This window comes from Panthera onca, chromosome A1 (genome assembly GCF_046562875.1).
Source record: "Panthera onca isolate mPanOnc1 chromosome A1, mPanOnc1 haplotype 2, whole genome shotgun sequence".
NCBI lineage: Eukaryota > Metazoa > Chordata > Mammalia > Carnivora > Felidae > Panthera > Panthera onca.
The window spans coordinates 14413607-14440181 of record NC_138339.1 but is presented as its reverse complement, the minus strand read 5'-3'; positions in this window follow the sequence as shown (position 1 = coordinate 14440181).

The window sequence follows — 26575 nt, the reverse complement described above, 5'->3', positions numbered from 1 at the left end:
CTCTCTCTCAAAAAAAAAAAAAAACAACAAACTTATAGCTAACTAACTAAATAAATAAATGTAGTTTCTATTTTGATAGGGATTCTGTTATTTTTCTTAAGATGTAGTCACATATTTATCCAATCCACAACATAGCCTATATACTTAGTGCCAAGCACTGTACTGAGTAATAGGAAAACATACCCCTGCCCTTGGAAAGATAAGTGGGGGAAAATATAGTCTAGAGGTGCCAATGTTAAACTAAGATATTTCATTTGGACACTCTCAACTGCTATAAAATATTACAGCATTTTATGGGTTTTAACATCCTGGGAATAGTATTCTTAATAAGCCATCATTTCCTTCTATTTTGCATCCTCAAAATCTTTTTTTCAGTTTTTGACGATCCCCAACCCTACTCCCATATGCAGTCAACAAAAAAATCAAGAATAAAATGGTTAAACAAGTAATCCCTGGCACTTCCAAGGAACTGTTTTATGATATTACACAGGCATCATCATGAATCCAAAATACTTAACAAATGAAATAAGAAGCTTAAGATTATCAACTATTTTTTTATATGATCTACATTATATATATATATGAATATAGTCATCGTTTTAAACCTAGCTATGTAGCTATGGAGACAGAATTATCTGAGTACAAATAAATATAATATTTGTTTCATGAAAAAGAAGAATCCATAAAAAGTTTGTGTAATATAAATTCTCTAGAGAGACCCATGTAGATGTTAGAAATGTCATTCTGAGCGTTACATGTCCATAATATATTTTCATCCCCAGACTGCTTAATTAAATGGTATTGTGATATGCCACAGTAACTAAAGAGAAATGAGTAATTCCAGAATTCACTTAAACTCTTTAGTTAGAAAGCATAACAATGTAAAAAAAGCTTAGGAACTAAAAGCGCAATGCTCAGAACCAAATTGTCGTCTATTTCCAAAATTAAGAAATATCATATTTGGTTTTCCCGTGACCTCATCGTGTCTTCTAGTTCATTAAACACTGACATTCTCTTCCTAACCGCGTCAATCTCCAAACATCACGTATTTTGTTATAATGAAGAAGCCGATGAGAATCGAGTGTAAAGATAGAGGTTAGGACTGAGACATGGACAAACAAAGGAAAAAAAAGAAAGAAAATAGAAACTGCTGAATTTCCTTATTAATGTAAGATGATTCTGATAAACATGCATTCTTTGTAAATGGCTCGAGGAAACCGAATTCTTTATGTTTTCTCAGTGCCAGAGGAACCTCTGAGCATTTGGCCACAGTTTCGCAGGACAGAGGCGCCCAACACGACCGTAGCATCCTGCTCAGCAATCAGACTGCTCGAGTTTGAATCCAGTCTGATAGCTTACCCGAGGGGTGACTTCACATGGTGGTGCCCAAGCTTCTTCACGGAGAGGAAGAAAATGTGGTAGACTGCGTTTCCACTCACCTTCCTTCAACGCCTCTCCTTTTGGTCCCCTTTCTTGTAGGAGAATTACACATTCCCAACCTGTTGAACTCAGCCATGGCCACAGGACCTCTTCTGACCAATGAAAGGAGCGTGGAAATAGCCTGAGGATCTTGCTCAAACTGAAGGATCAGAGGAGCAACATAAGGTTCACGGGAACCTGGTCCTCTATCGCAATGTCTGACCGTGTGTCGGAAAACACGGGAGTAGAGCCTTAGCAAGCCCACCTCGGATACGTAGCATGAGAAACACCTCTGTTCATTCAGTCACTGAGCTGTTTCAGGTGTCCATTAGTGCACCTGTACCTCAACTACCTTGACTGAGGTGGATATTCATTGGTGCCAGAAGATCAAATGAGACTGTGCATGGTAAGAACTCGGAAAGCATCTACTATGGTAAGAGCTCAATAAATGGTAGGGATTGCTAAGATCCTAGCCTACATCGGTTCCACGAATGAATCTTAAAACAACATTAAGAATGTATTTTAAAAGCCAAAGAATCCATGTTTGTGGCTGTTTGTTAAAATGATGCCCACATTCTCCGATCCATCACCTCTAATACTTTTCAGGCATCTTTCCTTTGTAAGAAATATTAATTCATCTGTTGTCCCTTTTCTTAGAGAATTCAAATCTGTGCTTGAGCTTTCTTTCACATGCAAAAGATATAATAGTACCTACTTCATAAGGTTGATATGAGGATTAAATGCGTTAACATATGTACCACACTTAGAGCAGTGACAGCACTTAGCTCCACGTAGTTATTGATATTTTAATTATTGTTAATGCTGTGACTCTCTGTATTTCCATATCACACTTCCCCGTGGATCACTACAGAGTTGCTAACCACAGGAACTGATTTCCTTCTGTACAAAGTAATTGAGATTTTATTTCTCTATTTAGCGAGAAAATAAGCAAGTATTTATTACGATCGTTACTTATAAATTTTACTTATAAATTTTCTTCAATTCTGGAAGCACCGTGGGAGGTAGGAGGAAAATTAAGAGGCTAAAGCCCACCAGCCAAGAGGTGGAGAGACAAATTGTTCCAGACAATAAATAGAGGTTTAGAATAATTAAGAAAAGAAGAACGGAAGAGAGGGAAGAAAAAAAGAAGGAGGGAGAAAAAGCAAAGTGAAGCGAAGGGAAGAAGCAAAGAAAAGAAAAGGAAAGGAAAGAAAAGGAAAGGAAAGAAAAGGAAAGGAAAGAAAAGAGAAAAGAAGAGAGAAAAGAAAAGAAACTCTCTTAGAAACCTCCTGCATTGGGAGTTCAGAGAAGTAAGCACTTAAGTTAATCGATTTCTTATCCAAAACCAATTCATAGTGCTTAGTTTTTAAATGGCCTCTTCAGTTTATGTACCATTTATTTTTGTTTGACTTCATCAAAACAGAGACGTGATAATGAAAAGAAATGGAACCAGATAGGCGGAAGGTATGTCTGCAAACACCTAAAAGACAAACTTTATCACAGCAAAGAATCCTTGCTGGAAAGTAAGCATTATTATTTGATTGAGAGTTTATGGATGACTTGAAAATCTAGTTGAAGAAATTCTGACCTCAACCTGGTCGGAAGAGGAGTGATTGATAGTTTCAAGCGGGTGAGGCATAATAGCAAAGCAGCATAGTTAAGTGTGGCTAAAAACTGGGAGTGTGCAGGAAGCAAGAAATCCACAGAGGAAATAAAGTATGGATGATAATGGCCACAGTAGAAAAAAAGAGGTAAAAAGAGAGAGAAAAGGACAGGGCAAGCCTAAGAATCAAAACATCATGTAGACACTGATAGAAGCGAAAAAGAAGAAAAATTAAATTTGGCGTGAAGTAAGTTGAATTTCTGATAAAATCTAAAATCTACTCAGAAATAGGATTAGACTTTATCTCAGAGTTTATGAAATCCAGTCGTCTGAAATTTGCTACTCATAAAATAAAACTTGTCTTACTCCTAGAAAAAATATGTATCATATATATAATATACACTCTACATAACACATATATATATATATATTTAATGTTTATTTATTTTTGAGAGAGAAGAGTGCACGCAGGGGAGGGCCAGAGAGAGAGGGAGACCCAGAATCCCAAGCAGGCTCCAGGCTCTGAGCTGTCAGCACAGAGACTGATGTGGGACTCGAACCCCTGAACCAGGAGATCATGACCTGAGCCGAAGTTGGACATTCAACCAACTGATCCACCCAGGCGCCCCATGACATGTGTATATATTATATATTGTATCCATATTATACACACAGTGTGTGTATATATATATTATTCATATATTGTTACACTTGACTTCAGTCTTTATATAAATATCAATTATCCATTTCAATTCCACCTGGCAAAATGAATGGCCACTTTAACTCTTTACATTGGAGACCATTGTATAATAATAGTGTGTCTGTTTTTAAAAAAAAAAAAAAAAAAACATGGGGTGCCCGGATGGCTCAGTCGGTTAAGCGTCCGACTTTGGCTCAGGTCATGATCTCACAGTTTGTGGGTTCAAGCCCCCTGTCGGCCCCTGTGCTGACAGCTCAGAGCCTGGAGCCTGTTTCAGATTCTGTGTTTCCCTCTCTCTCTGTCCCTCCCTTGTTCATGCTCTGTGTCTGTCTCAAAAATAAATAAACATTAAAAAAAAAAAAAAAAAACACATAGGGCCTCCTGGGTGGCTCAGTCAGTTAAGTCTCTGACTCCAGCTCAGGTCATGATCTGTGGTTCATGAATTTGAGGCCCTCGTTGGGCTTTCTGCTGTCAGCGTGGAGCCTCCTTCGGATCCTCTGTCTCCCTCTCTCTCTGCACCTCCCCTGTGCTCGTTCACACTCTCTCTCTCTCTCTCTCTCTCTCTCTCAAAAATAAATAAATATTAAAATATAAACACATAGGCAATAGTTTTTTTAAAAATTCTAGTGCTTTTTTAGCTAATCCAGGATTCTTTTATTTTTAATGCCTTTAAAAAAAATTCTCTCTTGAAATACCAAAAACAAAACCAGATACTCTCTTCCCATTACTGTAAATAACTACAATTCCTTAAAACCAGATCCTTGGCAGAGAACTGTGATTAGCCTCAAAGCACTGTGGAAGGAATAAAGAGCTGGAGGGAGGTGGACTGATTATACAAAGGAATAACTACAGAAACTAGGTTGGTGGAAAATCCTATTTTTGACAATTTATAATATATTGTTTCAAAGAAGTAAAGTATTGCCTTTGCAAATTTTGCTGTTCCGTTTCTGTTTCTCGTGAAATATTGTTGCTTATTCTTTTCTCATTATATAGTTTCCATCCTTCGTAGGTAGGAGATTTCAAATGTTTCGGAAAAAAAAAAAAATCATGGATGGCAAAACCTTTCTAAAAGCTCTTCATGCTGTTTTATTTTTGAAGCTATTTTTAAAAATATTGAAATGAATGTGATACTTCATATAGCCAAGAAATGTGATAGCTGCTGAAGCATCCAAAACAATTTGTTGTTTTTATTGAAATCGTCAACCTCATAGTTGTTAACAAAATTAAATATTTTTTTGGGGATTCTTTATAGAGTTTAATAGGGATAGAGAGATAAACCATGGCAGAAATAATACTGTTAATTAGAGATATACTGGGTGCTGAAATCAGTCAACTAACATATTAGGTGATTGTATCTGTTCCTTAAAACCATACCAGTACGAACTCCTAAGTTCCTAGATGCCTCAGTAGTAATGGTTCTATAATAAACCTCTCCATTGCCGATATTAATAAACAAGCAGTTTGGGACAAAGAGTAAGAGCCAGAATAATGGATTCCAAGTGCTCCTTAAACAGAATTTAAAATCTTGAAAAAAAAAAAAAAAAAAAAAAAAAACAGAACAGCAAATAGCCACCAATTCTCAGGCATCAGAGAAACAGGCCAAAGAACATTATATATGAATATATACCAGTAAAGGAAATGTCACACGTTAGGAATGATAATTGTAAAGAATCAAGATGGCCAAGTGTCTCTATGGAGCTCTGATTCCACAATTTCTCCAATATTTTAAATAAAGTCTTGCTATGGGGCACCTGGGTGACATGGTCGGTTAAGCATCCAACTTTAGCTCAGGTCATGATCTCACGGTTCGTGGGTTCAAGCCCAAGTCAGGCTCTGTGCTGACAGCTCAGAGCCTGGAGCCCGCTTCACGCTCTGTGTCACCCTCTGTCTCTCTGCCTCTTCCCCCGCCCCTCTGCTTGCTCTCTGTCCCTCTCTGTCTCTCAAAAATAAAAAATAAAAAAAATAAAAACATAAAAAAAATAAAGTCTTATTAGGCTAGTGTTTATTTTTACTCCTAATGTTACTGTGTAACTCATGTGATTTCCCAAGCCACTGTCCCCTTATCTACAAAAAGTGCGGGGACAAGGGATGGCCATAAAACCTGACAGCGAGACATTGGCTTGGAATAGGGAAGGCAAACTTCTTTTGGTAGCTGCCCATGATGTCAAACTGGCAGAGTGCAATTGTAGATATGGGCAGCGAGCAGAGGTCAGCATGCCAGAGAAAGGAATCTGGATGTTTTGCAAATGAAGGAGAGAAAATAAACTAAACCAGGGAATTAAAGGGGCAAAACCAGCAGTGTGGGGGGCTAGTCATGACTGATGAAAACTAGGTTTTAACTGCCCGCTTTTTTGAAACATGGGGGAGAAAAGCATCCTGTGAAAAGGAACGTTCAGATACACGATCACAAAAGACATGCAATCGAACCGCGTTGGAAATATACCAAGATTAACGGAGTAAAGAAAGAGAGGGGAGAAAACGACCCGTGTGGAGGGCAATGTAACAACGAAAGAGAAGACAAATTAGCACCCAGTGGACATTTAGAGTGTCCACTAATTCTAAAGGAATTTTAGAGTGAAGAATTCCCCACCTTTCAGCTTTTGGTAACTCTACGCTATTTGTGTTGCTGTCATGCAAATCTGTTTGGCATCTTCAAATAGTCAGTTTATTGACACACCACCAATCCTTGGTAATGACTTGTCGTCTGTCACTCAAAGAGAGCAGCTGACTCCCGTCTGGTTCCAGACCCCCCCGCAGAACAGGAACATCATCCACGCTTAAAATGAAATCACTACCAGAACGCAGAAGCTTGGAGCCAGGGCGGGTCATGAGAAATTAAGTTTTCCGGGAATATGCTGACATTTGAAAAAGGTATTAGGCTTGTCACCAGTCCTGGAAGAGCGTTTTAGAAACGCAGTTTCCATATTTGCAGGAGCAGGGGTATCACGGAAAACATAAAGATTAATGATATTGCTACATTGGACCCTTGCCTGCAGCGACCGATGGTTTGTGAAAGCAGAGAAGCATATTCCATCCTGGAGGTCCGTTGTTTGTTTTAATACACCGTGTCAGTGTTGCAAATGGATTTGTTAGATCCAGGTCTGAGGCTATGTATGGGAGTAGGGATAAAATGTAAATAAATAAATAAATAAATAAATAAATAAATAAATAAATAACTGTATTTGAGAAATAGAACCAACAGATGCAGGACTGAGTGGATGTGAGAAGTAAAATTGGAAGAAGCAAGAACTGAGATTTCTAGCTCTTGAATTACCAAGAGGAGTCTCCATTCTATGGCCCTGGTAACCATCCGTTCAGCTGGCTTATGGCGGCCTAGAATAACGGCTCCATCACCAGGTTCCTTTGAAGTTTGGTGCGGGTATAGGACTAAGTTCCGGCCAGTGGGCTGGAAGTGTCCTTGCATGAAGCAAATGCACTCTTTTTTTTTTTTTTTCTTTTTTCTTTTTCTTCTATCTGGGGGCTGGTACGAGGAAGCTCCATCACCTATCTGGGACAACGCTGACCAGGAGAACGGCGTAAGGGTGGCGGACGTATAATATGGAAGGAAGTGATTTCTAGAAACTAACGAAGCCGTCCTACAAGACCAGCGCCGCTGACTTCTGGCTGTTGTAGATGACAGCATGAAATCTAGGAGGCTTAAACCAACATCAATTTGGATTTGCTCTCACATTCATCATCTTAACCAATACAGTCACCTCTATTTGACGCTGACCTCACGCAGGGCTAAGAAAAACAAAAAGAAGGAATTTCTCCGAGTAAGAAAAGGAATTCAGTGAGCTTTTGGTTTTTTTCAACTTATTTTTGAAGGAGAGAGCGCAAGCAGGGAGGGGCTCAGCGAGAGGGGGACAGAGGATCTGCACCCAGAGCCCCATGTGGGGCTGGAACTCAGGAACCTTGAGATCACGGCCTGAGGCCCAAGTTGGATGCTCTTCTGACTGAGCCACCCAGGCGACCCAAGGAATTCAGTTTTGGATGGATAGGTTTTCAGTTGCTAATGAAACATTCAAATGAAGATGTCAGTGAGATGACAAGCACCTAAGACTGAGACCTTTTTGTTGATTCGTAATTGGACACAGAAAGAGAAGCCAGGAAGGCAGCTGAAGAACAGTGGCTAGAAAAGCCTGAAGTTTGGGCAGTGCAAACGCCACGACTGGAGCTTGTTTCAGGAACCAAGCGGTCAACAGTGACGGATGTTCCAATGTCAAGGAAAGTAAGCCCCGAAGCCTGCCTCGGGAATTAAGAGAGAGGAAAGTTACCAGCAGCCGAGGTAAAAGTCGCTTCCTTTAAAAAGAGGCGGTGGAGGGGCGCCTGGGCGGCTCACAGTCGGTTAAATGGCCCACTTCGGCTCAGGTCATGATCTCGAGGTCCGTGAGTTCAAGCCCCGCGTCGGGCTCTGTGCTGATGGCTCAGAGCCTGGAGCCTGTTTCTGATTCTGTGTCTCCCTCTCTCTCTGCCCCTCCCCCGTTCGCGCTCTGTCTCTCTCTGCCTTTCAAAAAAAAGATGAATAAATATTATAAATAAATAAATAAATAAATAAATAAATAAATAAGAGGCGGTGGAAAGTGGACGGCCAGTGGATTGAGGTCTCGGCAGGCGAATCGTTAGAGAGAGGCACACGCTGGCCTGGTTCCAGCCCATCTCGTCTATCACGTGGCCCAGCCCTTCCTCCCAGAGAGTAAATTTGCTGCCCACCCTTTGACTGCCATGAAACAATGCTTCTCACCAGTTCCTTGGTGATTCAGGTCCGTTCTATCCATTAGCTTGAGATGCTCTAGATATTTGGCCCACAGCTTTCCACTCCTCAATGGTCTCCAGCACTTTTGCCTTGTCTGCTCAGCAGTGATTCCAAATTTAGCCGCTTCTCTCGGAGTTTCCATCTTATCCTCAGACCCCTAAATCTGCAAAGGACCTCATCCACTACTCCTTAAAGCTGTGTTCTCAGCCTCGGCACCCCAGTTGATACCTGGGGCGAAAAAAATCCTGTTTGGTGGGGCACGCCAGCCGTGCTGTGTCATCTAGGACGTTCATATAGCAGATTCCTGGCCTCTACCTCTATTCGATGACGGGAGCAGCACCCCTGTTCACGTGACAACCAAAAATGTCTCCAAGTATTGCCAAAGACCCCTTGAGGAGGTAAAACTGTCCCCAGTTAACCAGGGCAGTCCTAGGGTGGAAGAGACAATTTGTCAAGAATTTTTTCAACTGCCTTTCCCTAACACTTGTAGATTCAATATCTCGTCACATGCTGTACCTGGCCACTCAAACGGTAAGACTGACCTTGCAAACCTGTGTGTCCCCCCCCCCCCCCCCCCCGCCCAGCCCTGCGATTTCCTCTGTACTGAATTGCTTCCCCTCCGCCTATGTGTAGGTTGTTCAAATCAACGATAAAATCAACAGTCGGGTCTGTAGGTTGTTAAAATCAACGATAAAATCAACGATCGGGTCTGAATCTGCTTCAGAATCCCTTCCTCTGACCTCTAGAAGGTCCGTCTTCACCCCCTCTGCAGGCACACCTTGTTTTTCCTTCCTGCTGCACACCCTACACGCCACGCGTGTTGAACTGCACGCTTACGGTTTGCCTCCCTGCCTTGCTTTTCCAGATCTGCTTTCTGTTGCCCGCCTGTTCCTCCTGCGTAAAATGTTCTCCCCTTCTTATTCAGTTGTCCAGTCCTCCTCGGGTATTCTTTTTTTTTTTTTTTTTTCCTTATTAAAGATTTTATTTTCTTTTTTTATTTTTTTTTATTTTTTTATTTTTTTTAATATATGAAATTTACTGTCAAATTGGTTTCCATACAACACCCAGTGCTCATCCCAAAAGGTGCCCTCCTCAATACCCATCACCCACCCTGCCCTCCCTCCCACCCCCCATCAACCCTCAGTTTGTTCTCAGTTTTTAACAGTCTCTAATGCTTTGGCTCTCCTCGGGTATTCTTAAAGACTCAATCCAAGAAGCCTTCCTGGCCCTCGGATCACACATTTCAGAGCACCCTGTGTTTACGTCTGTCACCATATCACAACTCCCACTTACAGATAACTCTCTTTGTTTTCACAGTTACAAGCTCCTTGAGGCTAGAGTCTGTGTCTCCTTTCTCTATGGTGCCTGGCTTCCCCCGGATCCAGAATGACCATGAACCGTGCCACATTATCACACATAAGCAGTCTTTTGTCCTTTGACTTAGTTTTGTTCCGCTGTGATCAGACACAATGGAAGCTGTTAGGAATCTCATTTACACCTTCTTGCAAACACATCATCTTCAGCTCTATTTTGGTCAACTCTTTTTTTTTTTTTTTTCCTATCCATGTATCTGCTCATCAGGAGAGATGAGAGTAATGGAAATAACATACTCTGTGTAGAGCCTGGTTAATAACTGCTTCTATTTGATGGTGTGGTAGCAGCTTTCCAATTGGAACCGAACTGCCTGCGCATTGATTGATGGCCCAAACGGGCCCTGTTTCCTCTCCTCCCCTGAAAAGCTTAGCCGTACTTTTAAAAGAGGCTTTTCAAGACCTCCGCCTGAACGCTTCGCGTAAAGTTAATCAAGGATGATGGATAAAACATGATTTCATGTCACTACCGAATGCCCTGAATAACTCATTCCCATTTTTGTTCCATTGAGCTTGTACTGGGTGTATGGAAATGCATCGAATGAGCTTAGAAGCAGAAGCCATTATGCATCATGCTATGGCCCGGCTGTCAGTGAAGCCCTTATTATGTTTCGTTCTTATGTAAATGCAAGGGAAGATTTAACTTTTTAAATTTTCTACAACAAAAACCTGACACAATGGGGGGGGGGGGAGCCAGTCTTATATAATGACCGCGATCCGTGAACCCTATTATGTCTTCTCATAGAGAAAAACGTCTATAATTTGTGCAACGATAGTGGCTTTGGACCACCGTTATCAGAACTTGGTTAATCGTGTTCCTAAAACAAACCTATTCTCGAGTGTTACAGGCTTAGCCGGTCCAGAAATTCGTAGCCCTGCTTCTCTGCTTGACAACTTGGGATGGCAAACAAGAGACTGCATCCACACTAACAATTTTACACCCCATGTTCTACTTCTTTGAAAGCGTAGGGATACTTTTAAAGATGAATGTACAGGATTTTTTGCCTAGGTAGTAAATGGCCCTATGGAGGGACCTACTGAAGGGGTGAAAACTTTCTCTGTCTACCTTTCTGCTTTTTTCCCTTTTCCAACCGTTTCACTCTATAACAATGATGTCAGAGTCCAGGAAGGCATAACCAGAGAGTAGATGAATTTTTAACACTGAGATAAATTCAGTCATTCATTCCTAGAAGGTGCGTTAGATGACTATGTTTTTAATCTACTGGCCATGTCCACAAAGTGTCATTTGAAATGCTTAAGACTTGTTTTTCAGGTGTGGAGTTTGGTGAGCTCTTTATAGATTTTGGATACTAGCCCTTTGTCCGATATGTCATTTGCAAATATCTTTTCCCATTCCGTCGGTTACCTTTTAGTTTTGTTGGTTGTTTCCTTTGCTGTGCAGAAGCTTTTTATCTTCATAAGGTCCCAGTAGTTCATTTTTGCCGGGCACCTGTTGGGATGAGCACTGGGTGTTGTATGGAAACCAATTTGACAATAAATTTCATATATTGAAAAAAAAAAAAAAAACAAATTCCAAAAAAAAAAAAAAATGAAATGCTTAAGACTATTTGATAGACTCTTTTAATTACGAATTTATTCTTTACTAATTTGCTTGTTTATTTGCATTAGACCTCCCCCAAAATCATGTCTATTATAAAAAGGCAGGAATTTATGGAGAACTTTGATAAATATTTGTTGAGTAAATACTTTATACAATTAGAGTACCTTTATCTATAATTCCATTTATCGTCTAAACAGTATTTACTTACTGTTCAGAGCCAATCACTTTGAGATGATATTTATTAGAGTTGCGTGATCTGTTTGTCAACTTAAATAAACACATAAACAAATAGTTTGCATTCTTGGCCTAAACTTATGTCGGATACTCTATTTTGAATTGGTCAGATTTTCATGCCTTGAAATGACTAGTACATATAAAATAGTAATCACTATACCATTATTTATTCCTTTCTCTCTCCAGAGTCTAACAATAGTTATGTTTACATGTTCCAGTTACTTAAGTTCATGTTACAATTGCTTCCCATGTTTCTCGAATCTATCTTTTGCTCATTGTTACTATTCATCTCATCTGAAAAGGAAACATTTTTAAATAAGGAAACAGGCTGAGCATTTAATCTGTTCTCCGTTTGTAGGTGTATGTGGGTCTAATCTCTAGAAATTTAAAGGTGTAAATATACCAGGGCACCTGGGCGGCTCAGTCAGTTAAGCAGCGGACTTCGGCTCAGGTCATGATCTCGCGGTCCATGAGTTTGAGTCCTGCATCAGGCTCTGTGCTGACAGTTCAGAGCCTGAAGCCAGCCTCAGACTCTGTGTCTCCCTCTCTCCGCCCCTCCCCTGCTCATGCTCTGTGTCTCTCTTTCAAAAATAAATAAACATTACACTTTTTTTTCAGTTGTAAATATGTAATGATTGATAAAATGTGGAAGTATTTTATATTTACACGAAGTCTACTGACCAAGTTATATCTTTTTTTTTTTTTTTACATCTATATTTTGTCTTTACCTAGTTCATTTGATGGTAGATGTTCTGTTTCAATTATTTTGGTAGTTTGCTATTAGTTTCATACCCATTTAGGATTATTATGTGTCTTGGAAAATTGAACTTCTTTACCATCATGCTTTGCCTCTCTTTATCTCTGGCCATCTTTCCTGTTCTGAAACTGGCTTTGTCTGAAAATAATACAACTACTCCAGCTTTCTTTTGGTGAGTTTTAGCATAACATTTCTTTCTGGACCCCATCCCTTTATTTTTAATCAGTCTGGGTCTTTATATTTAAAGTCGATTTCCAGTATATAACATAATCGTGTATGCTTCGTTTTCATATCCATTCTGTAGACCATTCATATGTTAAATGATTATCCATAAAGTTGAGTTAATATCTACCACGTTCATAACTGTTTTCTATTCATACGTTATCCAATCACCACCTGTTTTTTCTGCCTTCTCTGGTTTTAACTGACATTGCCCGTGATTTAGTTTTACCCTGTTCTCTGAGCATATAAATTATACTGCTTTACACATTTTGACTGGTTGCCCTAGAGTGTTCAATACACATTTATAACTAATCTAAGTCCACTCTCAATTAACACTTTATCACTCCACCTGTAGTACAGGTGCCTTATGACTCAGTATTGTCAATTTCTCCTGCCACCTCTTTGCTTTCATTTATTTTACTAATCCATATGCTTTGATCACCCAATATATTTTATTATCATCCAGTGTATTGTTATTATCGCCGCAAAAAAAGTTGTCTTTTTGATCAATTAAAAATAAGAAAAATAGACTCTAGTCTTACCTCCATTTATTTCTTTTCCAAAGTTCTTATCCTTTCAAGATTTTTTTTTCCCTATCTCCTTGACTTTCTTCAGTTTAGATATGCTATACCTATATGTGAGGGCTTTTTTGGTTTTGGTTTTGGTTTTGGTTTAGACTTCGGCATTTATCACGGTTGATGTTTTTTTTTCAGCTTCCTAGGCCTATGTTTTTGTGTCTGTTACTAATTTTGGCAAGACTTTGGCCATTACTATTTCAAATATTTCTTCTGTTCTATTTTCTTTCTTCACTTCCTGATACTCTAATGCATGTTATACTTCTATCTTCTTTTACTGTTCCGCAGTTCTTGGATGTTCTGTCTTGTGTTTTTGTTCCTTTGCTTTTCTGTTCGTCATTTTATTCTTCTTTCTCTTTGTATTTCGGGTTGGTAAATACAAATTGAACTACCTCCAAACTCATTGATGCTTTCCTCAGGTATGCTCAATCTACTGATGACCCCCCTAAAGACACTCTGCATTTCTACTATGGTATTTTTCATACATTGCCTTTTGATTCTTCCTTAGTATTTCCTGTCTTTTCTGCTTATGTTACCCATGTATACTTGCATATTGTTTATTTTTTTTCCATTAAAGCCCTTAGTATTTTAATCACAGTTATTTTAAATCCTTTGTCTGATCATTCCAACATCTGCACCTTATCTCTGATTCTGGCACTTGCTTTGTCTCTTCGAACTGTTTTTTGTTTTTTTTTTTTTTTCCCCTTGCCTTTTGGCTTGCCCTTTAATTTTTGCTGCAAGCCAGGCGTGCTGTATTAGGTAATAAGAACTAGGATAAATAGTCCTTTATTATGAGGATTTACCTTATCCTGACTGGGAGTTGTGATTTGCTATAGCTAGAGGTGACAGAGGCTTCAAATTCCTCCAGTTTCCTTGTTCTTGTGTCCGCTCTGGTCTTTGGGCTTCCCTAAATACTCCTCCTCAGAAAGATTGTGTCTTGCAGCTTTTTTATTTTGTTAGCTGTAATTCACCACTCCTACCTGGTAGCCCTGTTGTAGATAATCACCAGTATTTTTAATTCCTATTTCAAGATATAGACTTAAAAATTACTTCCCAAAACGCTTCTTGTTAGGTGTTCTCGGAAATGTTCACTTGGAAAATTGAAATTGTCAATTTTACTCACCCTCTCTTCTTTCTGAAAATCATCCTCTATCCTTCCAGGACATTCAAAACTTAATTCTATTAAGTCACTTCAAGTTTCTTCTCGCCATACAACCATGGGAATTCCAATTTATCCATGAATTCCGATCACCTATGTAATCACTGACAATTCTCCCACAGTTGTAGACAATGATTTAGGATTTCTTTCCTCTCATCCTAGTCTATTATTGTTTATGAGATACTTCTGCAAACTTAAAATGCATATTTTTATGATCTACAATCCCATGCTTTACAAGATATTCTCAAAGTTGTTCAGTAATCACCACTGTCTAACCTGACAATATTTCATTAGCCAAAAAATAAAAATACATTCAGTAGCCATTAGCAAAACATCAAAATTCCTCCCTCCATCTTGACCCCATCAAGCACTAATCTACTTTCTGTCTATACAGATCTGCCTGTACTGTTCATATAAATGGAATAATCATGCAATGTGTGATCATTTGTGTTCAGCTCCTTATATTTAGCATAATGTTTTCCAAGGTTTATCCGTGTTGTAATATAAATCAGTTCTTTCTTTCTTTCTTTCTTTCTTTCTTTCTTTCTTTCTTTCAGTGAATAATATCCCATTGTATGGGTACACCACATCGTGTCTACCCGTTGTATCAGTTGATGGATGTTTTAGTTGTTCCCTCCTTTTGGTCATCATGAATAATACCGCTATGATCATTCATGTCCAAGATTTTGTGTGGACATGTGTCCATTGTTGGGTCACATGATAACTCTATGTTTAACATTTTGAAGAACTACCAAAATGCTTTCTGAAGTGGTTGCACCATTTTAAAATTTAATCAGCAATGTATGAGGATTTCGATTTCTCCACATTCTTGCCAACATTTGTTATTCTTCGGTTTCTTTATTGTTAGCCATCCTAGTGGATAGAAAGTGGTATGAAGTTTTAATTTCTATTTCCCTAATGACTAATGATGTTGAGCAATTTTTCATGTGATTGCTGCCCAGTTGCATATCTTCTCTGGAGAAACATATATTTAAATCCTTGACCCATTTTTTATTCCATTTTTTTTTTGTCTTTTTGCTGTTAAGTTTTAAGAATTTTTTATATAGTCTGTATATAACAGTTTCTTAATAAATAAATGGCTTGCAAATATTTTCTCCTCTTCCATGGTTTGTCTTTTCAATTTCTAGATGGTATTTTTTGAAGTACAAAATTTTATATTTTGATGAAGTCCAATTAATTTATTTGTTTTTTCTTCTGTTTGCTTGTGCTTTTGGTGTCATAGCTTAACCAACAACAACAACAACAAACTTTTATCTAACCCAAGGCACAAAGATTTACTTCTTCGAAGACATTCTCTTCTTAGTGTTTTCTTCTAAGGGAGTTTTATAATTTTAGCCTTTAGATCTGTGATCAATTTTGAGTTAACTTGTATATAACATGTGAGGAAAGAGTCCAACTTTATTCTTTTGCATGTGGATTTTCCAGTTATCTCAGCCACATTCTTTCTATCCTTGCCTCATTGAATTGTCTTGGAATACTTGCTGAAAGTCAATTGACCAAAAATGTAAGTTTATTTTCTCCTGGACTCACAATTGTGTTGTATTGATTAATATGTCTATTCTTTTGCCAATATCACACTGTCTTGATTATTTACCTTTGTGCTAAGTTTTGAAATCTGGAAGCATGAGTCCTCCAAATTTGTTCCTATTTTTCAAGATAGTTTTAGCTATTCTGAGTCCTATCTGTTTTTAATCAATTTTAGAAATATGAAGAGAGTGTGATTATTGTACTGAATACAACACAGAAGTGTTAACCTTTTCTCTACAACTCACCCTAATTTCCATTTCAATCTCTTGAGTGGAATAATAATAATATTCCTCACCAAACTCTGCCAAATATTCTTGGTCCAACTCCGGACCAAAATAATAATCTTGGTCAATTTGTGTCTGTGTAGCATTTCCCAGGTTTTGTTTAAAATTCCTTATATATTGGCAAGTTTTGCTTGTGTTTTTGTTTTGAGGTGGGGGAATGACATCTTGCCTCATAGTCACCACCTATCCATGATGGTACCTGCTGACACACAGTCCCTTCCAGTTTATATGCCCACAGAGGTCACCCTTTGTTGCTCATTCCTTTCTTAAAGTGTCTAGATTGAGAATGACTCCTTCCCTCTTCCTGTTTTTCCTCTCTGGCACATAGGGGTTTATCTCCCTGCTCACAGTTCACATTGGGCTATGAAAAACTCTTCAAGAATATTCAGGAATCCCTTGCAGCTGTTACTACTCTGAAACGTATCTGTCTAATGGGTTGTCCTCAGGGATCCTGACTTAGGTCTTTATACACACAGTTCCCACAAACTGATCTCCTGGTATTTCCAGTATCTTTGTCCATTGGATCCGGACCCACAGAGTTTCCAGTATCTTTGTCCATTGGATCCAAACCCATGGAGTTTTATTCAGAGGATGCAGATCCTTTTGAGGCACTTATTAGATTTTCAGATATGCTCACTTACCCTTTGACTCACTCTGCTTCCTTTCCGACAACCTGAAAAATCTCCATCTAGACTTTCAATTCAAAGTGTTTTCTCTAAATCTCAAGTCCTATCAGGCCCTAGTTGTTTGACACTCAAAAAGTCTTCTATGTGTTTCCTGTAATATCTTAGTTTCCCTGAGACATAGTGTCTTATAATGTAAGCAACTGAAGGTGGTGAAAAGAAAATGCTAAAGAGAAAAAAAAGTTAACATTTCAATATCTTATTCCTACACAAAGTACACCAACGAGATGCCTATTTGTGTATCAAGAATAGGAAGCCGCATGCACTAACTAAAAAATAAGTGACTCATGCGTTGGAATTATTTAAAAAAATAATAATATTGGGGTCAAATGCAAAAAGGAACATAACAGCTTCCTGCACCTAATTACCAGATCTGGTCTGGAGCTTGTGACAGACAAGCCACCTCATAGAATGAAATACCAATGTTGGTCTTCTTTTAATGGGCACTTGTCTGCAGAGATCTACTGGTATTGGGGGTAAAGTCAGTTGTTGTATTTGTTTGTTGAAAGATGTAGAAGAGTTATCGTTCCACATACCAGTGTGATTACTTTTGGGTTCTCTATTATCAAAGAGTTCTTTTGGGAAAACCTAGTTCAAATCAGGTAGTTAGCTAGTTAGCTAGTTCTAATTAGTTCTACTCATGAGACAACTAGAAAAATATATAGGTAGTGTTATCTTCTTAAAAGCAATAAATCACAGACTAGAATCACATGATGCATCTGGAAAGTTTTTCTTTCAGATTCGAAGGATTCCTTGATCACTGTTGTGAGTGCAACAAACTTCCTTTAAACCCCAGAAATCATTACAACTTCACTAACTATTATGAATAATTTGATAATAATTTGATAATGAGTACACTGTCATTTTTTATAGAACAGTTGGCCTTCCACAGTCAAAATTTCAATTACGAGAAGTGCTAAGATATATTTGTTCTTTTGCAACCAAAGACAAAACTTACGCGATGATTTAAAGTAGTTTATTTTCAACCTAGCAGGAAGAGTAGAAATGTCAGAATCCCTTAGTAAGCTTCATATGCTACCTGGATGAACATAGTAATAAATGGTGGCTTATTAGAAAATTTTCATCTCGGATAAAGCAATTTTAGAAGGGAAGTTGTATTATTCTATTTCATAATAAAACATATTTCCAAAAATAAATATGCAAGCATTTTACTTGAAGACATTATCTTGTAACAGTTGAGCGATTCTTTCTGTGGCCAACAGTCCTCTAATGATACTGACAAAAGTGAAACAGATGTTGTTAATTTGTCTTAAAATAAGTTGCAATAACCATGGTGACGTCATGAAAACTGGTCCTTATATTATAACACAGTCAATGTCCACATCTGAAAGAATACAGTTTGAAAAATTCTGGTGTGTTCAACCCTTATTTTCTCCACAAATGGTAATAATACTGGAGTTTTTCGCCCTTTACTTTTACCACATGGCTGTAACATACAGAATTGTAATCCTCTTTAGATGTAAAACAAAGGCCAGAAAACACTTTCAAATAGAAATGTTGGCATGTATGTAGCCATTCTATTCAAAGTTTCCCTTGCTTAAACATCATTGAAGAAATGCTCCAGGAAAATCGCTATGTAAGTTTTATGTCTGTTTAACCTTGTTTTGAAAGTAAAAGGAAGTCCATTATGTAACTTTAGGCTACATCTTAGTGTAAATAACTACATTCTCTTTAAGAATGAGAGCAATAGACAAAATTTACAGATATAGAAACTAAAGTGCTGAAAATGACATAATTTCTCAAGGCGACAGCATGAATTGTTGATAGAGGACGAAACAAATTCCAGATGTTGTACTGCCTCCGTGATACAATAATGCTTATTCAAACATCCGTGATAAGTGACAAATGGTATCCCCAGTGTTCGTTGAATAGCAATGTAAAGCTCTAACGTGTTCATGGAATTTCTATACTGGATGGAAGATCTAAAATAATACAAAGCAATTATTTTTCTCTGAAAAATAGGCAGAACCCAGTCTGCAACTGGCCCTTTAACAAAACTCCAGCTATCAAAACTTAAATGTTTCCTATTTTCAAATTTATCTGCAAAACAATAGATTTCTCAAATGATGATGGTCCTAACCAGGCATACTCCTACACTACAGAAAGCACAGTGATGATTCAATAAGGAGAAAATCTCGGGACAATAGCTTAATTCTCTGTAAAATATTGGAGGTTAAACCCCAGCAAGTTGTCTTCTGAAAGGAGCTACATTTTCCTATTACCAATAACTATGTCATCGAGCATCCTAAATGCTTAAAGTTTATATCCCTCTGGCATCCTTATATGTTCTTGGGTGTTAAAAATATCGCCAGTGTATTAATCATGTCTCAGTTTTCATGAGAAACTTGGACCCAAAATTTGCTTAACATAAGAACATGCCCTAAACCCCTTCAAGAAGGTGCTATTTGTGTCCTGGGAGCGCTGCTAAAAAGGTGGGCCACCGTTTGCTGTGGTCCTGTTCGCCATGATGGTAATTTGAGAAAGAGCACATGGTGTGGCGATTGTCCAGAGAACAAAAGACTGTCCAAATAGGTAATCAATCTGCTGGAGACTGGCAGACAGAAAGCTTCCAAGTAATGATGTCAATGGCAGAGGAATCCGGGAGACCAGACTGAAGAGAGGGTTCCAAGCAGATGGTGAGAGTTGTAGCCACCTGGAATAATTCTCTGAGTCAATTAGCAAGTACCCGTAGTGGATTTGGGGGTAATTCTTCAAGCTACTGAAAGGAAAATGTCTGCCTCGAGAATACAGTTTGGATTTCAAAGTGAGGGAGAAAGACTTTTAAATGGGTTCTTCCTTTTTATTCCTTCTTTCTGCTCCCTTCTGCCATCACTTCATTCCCCACTCAGCTTAGATTCCACAAATGACCACCTGCACTTCTTCCCGCAAAAAGTCCCATCGAACTTGCAGGTATTTCCTTATGATACAACCACGGATGCAGAGTAGCACTGGCTCCACTCCTGAATTTAGGATCCCAGCCCTCTACAGGAGAAGGAATAACCCAAGATTGTGGTTAATACAGATGTTCATCCTCTGATCTGACCCCTAACAATAATTGATCAGGTCTTTCCTTGTCTTTCACCAATTTCCTCTACTAAAAAACAATTGTATTTTATTTATTTATTTTGAAATTATTCTACTTTGTATTTTTAGTCATGCATGGGTGATGTACCATTGTCTCAGCTGCAGGTATACAATGCAATGATTCCATATTTGTATATGCTGCAAAACGATCACCAGGATATATCTAGTTAACACGCGCCAGATAGTAGTCACCCTCTGTAGTTACAAACTTTTCTTCTTGCTATGGGGACTTTCAAGTTCTGTTCTCTTAGCAACTTTCAAATATGCAACAGGGTATTATTAACTGTGGTCGCCATGCTGTACATTACATCCCAAGGCTTGTTTATTTTATACCCTGCAAGTTTGTGCCTCTTGACTGCCTTCACCATTTCTCTCATCCCCCACTCCCCTATCTCTGACAACCTCCAGTTTATTCTCTGTATCTATGAGCCTGTTTTTTGTTTTGTTTTGTTTTGTTTTGGGGTGGGTGTTGTTCTTTGTTTGTTTTCACTTTCCACATATAAGTGAGATCACATGGTATTTGCCTTTTTCCGTCAGACTTACTGCATTTAGCACAACGCCCTTGAGGTCCATCGTGTGGTCAAAACTTTGCCCTTCTATGGATCCCCCACACTGACCCTTACCAACTAATTCTCAGTTGAAGGACCGTTTCTATGACCTCCTTTACCATTGTACCTCCGAGGCCTATGTCTTTACATCTGGCCTATGCTTGCAGGCTTTCTTCTAGTTTCTGAAGGGAGAATGTGTTTCTTCATATACAAGATCAACATTGTGCTTTTAATCCCAACCATATCATCTGCTCCAGGAACTAGCATCCTTCCTTTTTGCTCAAGCATTCATTCTTCCTCTTTTTGGAGACATCCCTTCAACTTGTAAATTTGCTGCAGGTGTCTTAGACCTAAAACACACCAAAAACAAAAACAAACTGTAAATACCTTTTTTCTCTTGGGTCAGAGTTTCCCTTGAGCTACTGCCCTTTCTCCTTCCTTCTTCATGTGACATCTTCAAGGAAAAGTCTCTGGGTTCTCACTTCTCAATTAGTTCATTTCCACATGCAAAACAAAGTTATGCTCCCCAAAACTACTCTTGCTAGGATAACAAAGGACTTTCTAACTGCCAAATCATGACACTACATTTCAATCCTAGGTGCTATGTTTAACTCTTTTCTTTTGAATTGCCCAGTTCACTCTATGACACTCTCCATGTCTCCCTGATTCATCCTTCCCAGGTTTCCTGAGATCCTACTTTGACATTATTCACCATGTAAACATTGCTCTTGCCCCATGATTCTGTTCTCAGCCCACTTCAATCTCCTCTTACATGTCAGTCTTTATGTCAAGGCAAACTCTTCCATCATAAGACCCTTACTTCAAATTTTCTACATGCTGATGACTATGTACATTAGTCAGGGTTATCCAGAGAAACAAAATCAAGCAGATTTGTGTATATCTATGGAAAGAAAGATTTGTCTTAAGGGACTGCTTCACATGATTGTGGGTGTGAAGTTCAAACTCTGTCGGGTTAGGACTGCAAGCTGGAGACCCAGGAAGAGCCGAGGTCCAAGTCTTCAGGCAGTCTATTGGAAAGATTTCTCTCTTGCTTGTGGAAGGTACATTTTTTTGTTGTTGTTCTATTCAGGCCTTTACTGACTGGATGAGGCCCACCAATACTACAGAGAATAATCTGTGTCATTCGAAGCCCACCGATTTATTCAGTTTTTTTTTTTTTAACATTTATTTATTTTTGACAGACAGAAAGAGAGCACAAACTGGGGAGGGGCAGAGAGAGGGAGACACAGAATCCAAAGCAGGCTCCAGTCTCTGAGCTGTCAGCACAGAGCCGGATGTAGGGCTCGAACCCACGAACCGTGAGGTCATGACCAGAGCTAAAGTCAGATGTTTAACCAACTGAGCCACCCAGGCACCCCTAAGTCCACCAATCTAAATGTTAATCTCATCCCAAACATACCTTTACAGAGGCATTCAGAATACTATTTCACCAAATATCTTGGTCCAGCCAAGATAACACATAAAATTAACCATCACACCATGGAATCTAAATCTTGTACCTGTACCTTACTACTGAGTTCCAGAAATATATAACATTGAACATCTTCATGGGAATGTAAAATAAGCATTTCCAACTCAACGTATCTAAAACTGATCTCTCTAATACTGGTCGACCTGCTTCTTGTCCTGCATTTATTTTTTGTTTTGGTCTCAGCCAATGATATTACTAGTTATCTTGTCTCCCAAGGCAGAAAACTCTTGTGTCTGTCTGTCCCTTATAATTGATTGGAAGCTCCTCTCAAATATTTCTTGACTCTGTCTCTCTTCTTGTCTCTTACTGTCTCTGTCCTAAGTTAGCTTCATAAAGACAAGTTTGGGCTGAACATAGTAAAAGCTTTGTACTCAGGTGAGCCAAGAATGTTAACCCATATACTCCCCAAGAACACGGCTGCTGGACCGAAACTGCCATAAGCCTCTGAAGTTTCAGGCTTCTAAAGCACGTGACCACTATTGTAAGACAGTTCGAATTTTATATTCTCTCCCCTCATTGTGCCCAGTTCCACTGCAGCAACCACAGATGCCAGCATGGACACCAAAAAGAATATCTGAAGACCGTGCCTAGACGAAAAACCACCAACCACCTAAGCCATGGCTTTGTGCTGAAGGCTCTTTTTCCCTTGACATGCTATCAAGTAAAGCTGCTCATTTCTTCATACTTCGTTACCTTTCAGTAGAAAAGTTGGGTCTACACATCTCTATTTTATTCCTTCTTCCAAACATTTGCATCTTTTGGCTCTTACAAAAACCCCTTTATGTACTTGTAGATGTGAAGAGGAGAGAAAAGGATGATACAACACAGCGTTAGGAAATGTTGGAGTCCAGGGAAGAATTCCTTTGCTAGGAGGGATGAAAGTAGAGCCTGGGCCGGGGGGGGTGCAAGTGGAGAATGCACGGGAAGAATATCTGGGAGTACAAATTTCCTGGGAAGGAGAATCCAGAACATACATGGAAAGACTGCCCCATAAAACATGGAGGGATTTTTCTGTGTTGTAAGATGAAAGGAAAAGAGAGAAACATTAATTTGCATATTTTTGGTGGGAAATTGAGGGAATTCCCATCTAATGGCTTTTATTTAGTCACTCAAGAAAAAGACATAAGGTACAGGTTGAGATTGGCCATTAGTTTTGAGAAGAGCAGAAAAGATTTGAAGTTGTTGCAGTGAATAGTGCATAAACAAACTGTCTAAAGAAATACAAGATTGAAGCTGTGCCTTGGTGGCTCAGCTGGTTGAGGGTCATGAACTCACAGTATGTGGGATCGAGCCCCGTGTTGGGCTCTGTGCAGGTGGTACTAAGCCTTCTTGGGATTCTCTCACTCTATCTCAGTTAAATTAAATTAAACTTAACTGAAATTTAATTTAATTTAATTTAAAAAGAAATACAAGACTTAAGGCTAATTTACATTGGCATTGGTCTGATTGGATGTGTGTGTGTGTTTGGTCAATAGGTAATATGTTTCATAGATAGAGATCTAGGCAAGCCAGAAGACTGGGTTTATCCATGATAGTGGTGAAGACACATACGGTACAGGTTTCTAGATGAGCATAACACAGGAGAGAAGAGAGTCTAGAGAATTTACAAAGGAGTAATTGAAACGTCAATCATTGTGGAGGTTTTTCTTAGTGTAAAGGACGTGTGCCCCCAATATTTTGCGTCTGAGAAGATGACTATGGATATGCTCAGGGTCCAGTTGACTTTCTGTAGTTTGGACTCCAGTTAAGACTACATTGACCTAGTGATGTTTTGAGGCCTGAGAAATTAGTGTTACTTCACAACTAACACCAATCACTCCTGTAAAATCTGGCTCTTTTCCACTCACCATTAGCCGTCATCTGTGCCAATGACCACAAGTTGTATGGGGAAGACTAAGGACAAGATTTCCTGGATATTCTTGTCATAGTATAGACAGGGTCCATCCCTAAAAAAACCAAATTGTTTTCTTCCTTCAAATGTTCTGCGTCTATGAACACACTGAGTCTTTATCTGATACGGGGAAAAGGGCATGTAATCTACATCCTCTTTGCTCAAGCCTGTCTCTATTCATTTGTAACCAAAAACTGAAGAATGCTATGAGCTGACCATCCTCATCACTCCTGGATACCTTACCATCAACTAACCAATTAGCTGAAAGAGCTCAGCAGAAGACACAAATCTCAGCGATCTGAATATAACACACTACTTTCTGTTGTGAAAATCACACCCACAAGCTCTTGACAGAGAATGTGCCTCTCTCCATCTCTGCCACCTTGTGGAGACTCCATCTCCACTGACCACAGGGTGCCTGTGCCAGATTCTTCTCCACCTTGCTGTCTCCAGAGATGTTGGCCACAACAATCTCCACCAGGCCACCATAGAAGTGGCCGAGTCTATATGGGCTTTGGCTGACTTCATATGAGTATAACCAAACCGTGTATTACCTCATGCCAGCATCACCACACGTGACTCAGAGCCCGCCCAGAGAATTTCAGATGTGACACCACGCACACAGTCCTGGGGACTTCAAATGTAAAATGAAGGCGCGCAAAGGAGACAATGGTTGAGGAGTAAACTTCTCTCCTCCTCCTCCTCCTCCTCCTCCTCCTCCTCCTCCTCGATGGACTGTCCTGAGATGTAGTTCACAAGACATTCCCACAACACAAGTCCCAGTTGTCAGTTTCGCCTGATACCCAAACAGTGGCCCAGTCTGCTTTCATACCTTGGTATCTGTTCTCTCTCTTTCTGACCCTTACCAGTGCTTTCCTGGTCTTGCATTCCCTACTAGCAGCTTTTGCCTTAGGCTCTTCTCTCTGTGAGAAACCAAGCTAAGAACCCATTTCATTGGCAAAGTATCCTATCAGCCTTTTTCGCTGAGAGAAAACAATAAATCAACCACTGTTCCAAATGGATCACGTGCTTTCCTCAATACTGTATTTCTCAAATCCTTGATGACATGTGTCTCCTCTGGATTTTTTTCAGCGGCTATTGGGTTTGGGTGAATGAAATGTCATACGTGGTAGGGATTTAATCTAGACTTTAAACATCTTTTTTCTCCTATGGTTTCCAAGGTCTTTCTGAACTTTCAGTGTCTTCGGAATGAGTCCAAGTTGGTTCTCATTGTAAATGTACTTAGGACTGAAACTGACCTGCCATTCCTCACTGAACCTGTTTTCTAGGACTTACTATTGTCATTGAGTTGAAATCCAAGCGCTTTAGCCTAAACATAGGATCCTCCTCATGCAGCACCTGTGCATCTCTCTAGCTTTATCTCCAGCTACTTCCAGCCCTATACGTCACAAATTACTTTTGGTTTTCCACACACATCACCTACACATCTGTTTCTGTCATTTTGTTCATGCTGTTCCCTATTGCAGGAACTCCAGCCCTACCCTTATCCTTCTCATAAACTTTTCGTTCTTAAGGATTGAGCAAAGCTTCACTTGCCTCCAAGAAACATTTTCTGACTTCTTACCCTTAATCTAAGAGATTATGTTACGTGAAATTAGATTGCTATGATAAAATTGTTTGTTTCGCTGTGTTTTTTTATCACCTTTGAAATAGATCAATTTCTTTGACAGCATGGATCAAATTTTATTTATGTAGGTATTCCTATGACTCTGAATAAAGTTGCTTCCACAGAAAATGTCAAATGAGTGTTTGTTAAGTTGTTAAAATATCCAATAGGGGAGGGGCGCCTGGGCGGCTCTGTCAGTTAAGCGTCCGACTTCGGCTCAGGTCATGATCTCATGGTCTGTGAGTTCGAGCCCCGCATCGGGCTCTGTGCTGATGGCTCGGAGCCTGGAGACTGCTTCCAATTCTGTGTCTCCCTCTCTCTCTTCCCCACCTCCGTTCATGCTCTGTCTCGCTCTGTCTCAAAAATAAATAAACATTTAAAAAAAATTTTTTTTAAATATCCAATAGGGGAGATTCAGTGGACTTCCATCAGATAAAAGCACAGCTGACCAGAAGATAGAATTAAAAATATATATATTTAAATTTAGCTACAGAAAAAAGACACAGGAGTGGTGTAGAAGGCAGACAATAGAGATCTCAAAGTAACATACAAACTGAAGAAGATGCCAGACATCAAATTTCTAACTAATTATGGGCACTAATTATGGCAGACAGAGTTTGCCAGAACATTTCCCTATGATAAATGCCTTATCTTCATTGCAAACACTGACTCCCCACGTGATTCCATTGCAGTTCACCCTCCGTGTTTGTGGTAAACAATCTTTATTTATCACGCAATGGCCCTAATTTCCATTGTGATTATAACTCTGTTATTGTCAAATATCTTTATTCCTGACAACTTTGGACACTTGAACTTTAAAACTCTATTTAGTGGGGCACCTGGGTGGCTCAGTCAGTTGAGCATCTGACTTCAGCTCAAGTCATGATCTCGTAGTCTGTGAGTTTGAGCCCCACGTCAGGCTCTGTGCTGACAGCTCAGAGCCTGGAGCCTGCTTCCCATCCTGTGTCTCCCTCTCTTCCCTTCTTCTGCTTTCTCTTCCCCACCCTCTCAAAATTAAACATAAAAAAATGGTTTCTTTTT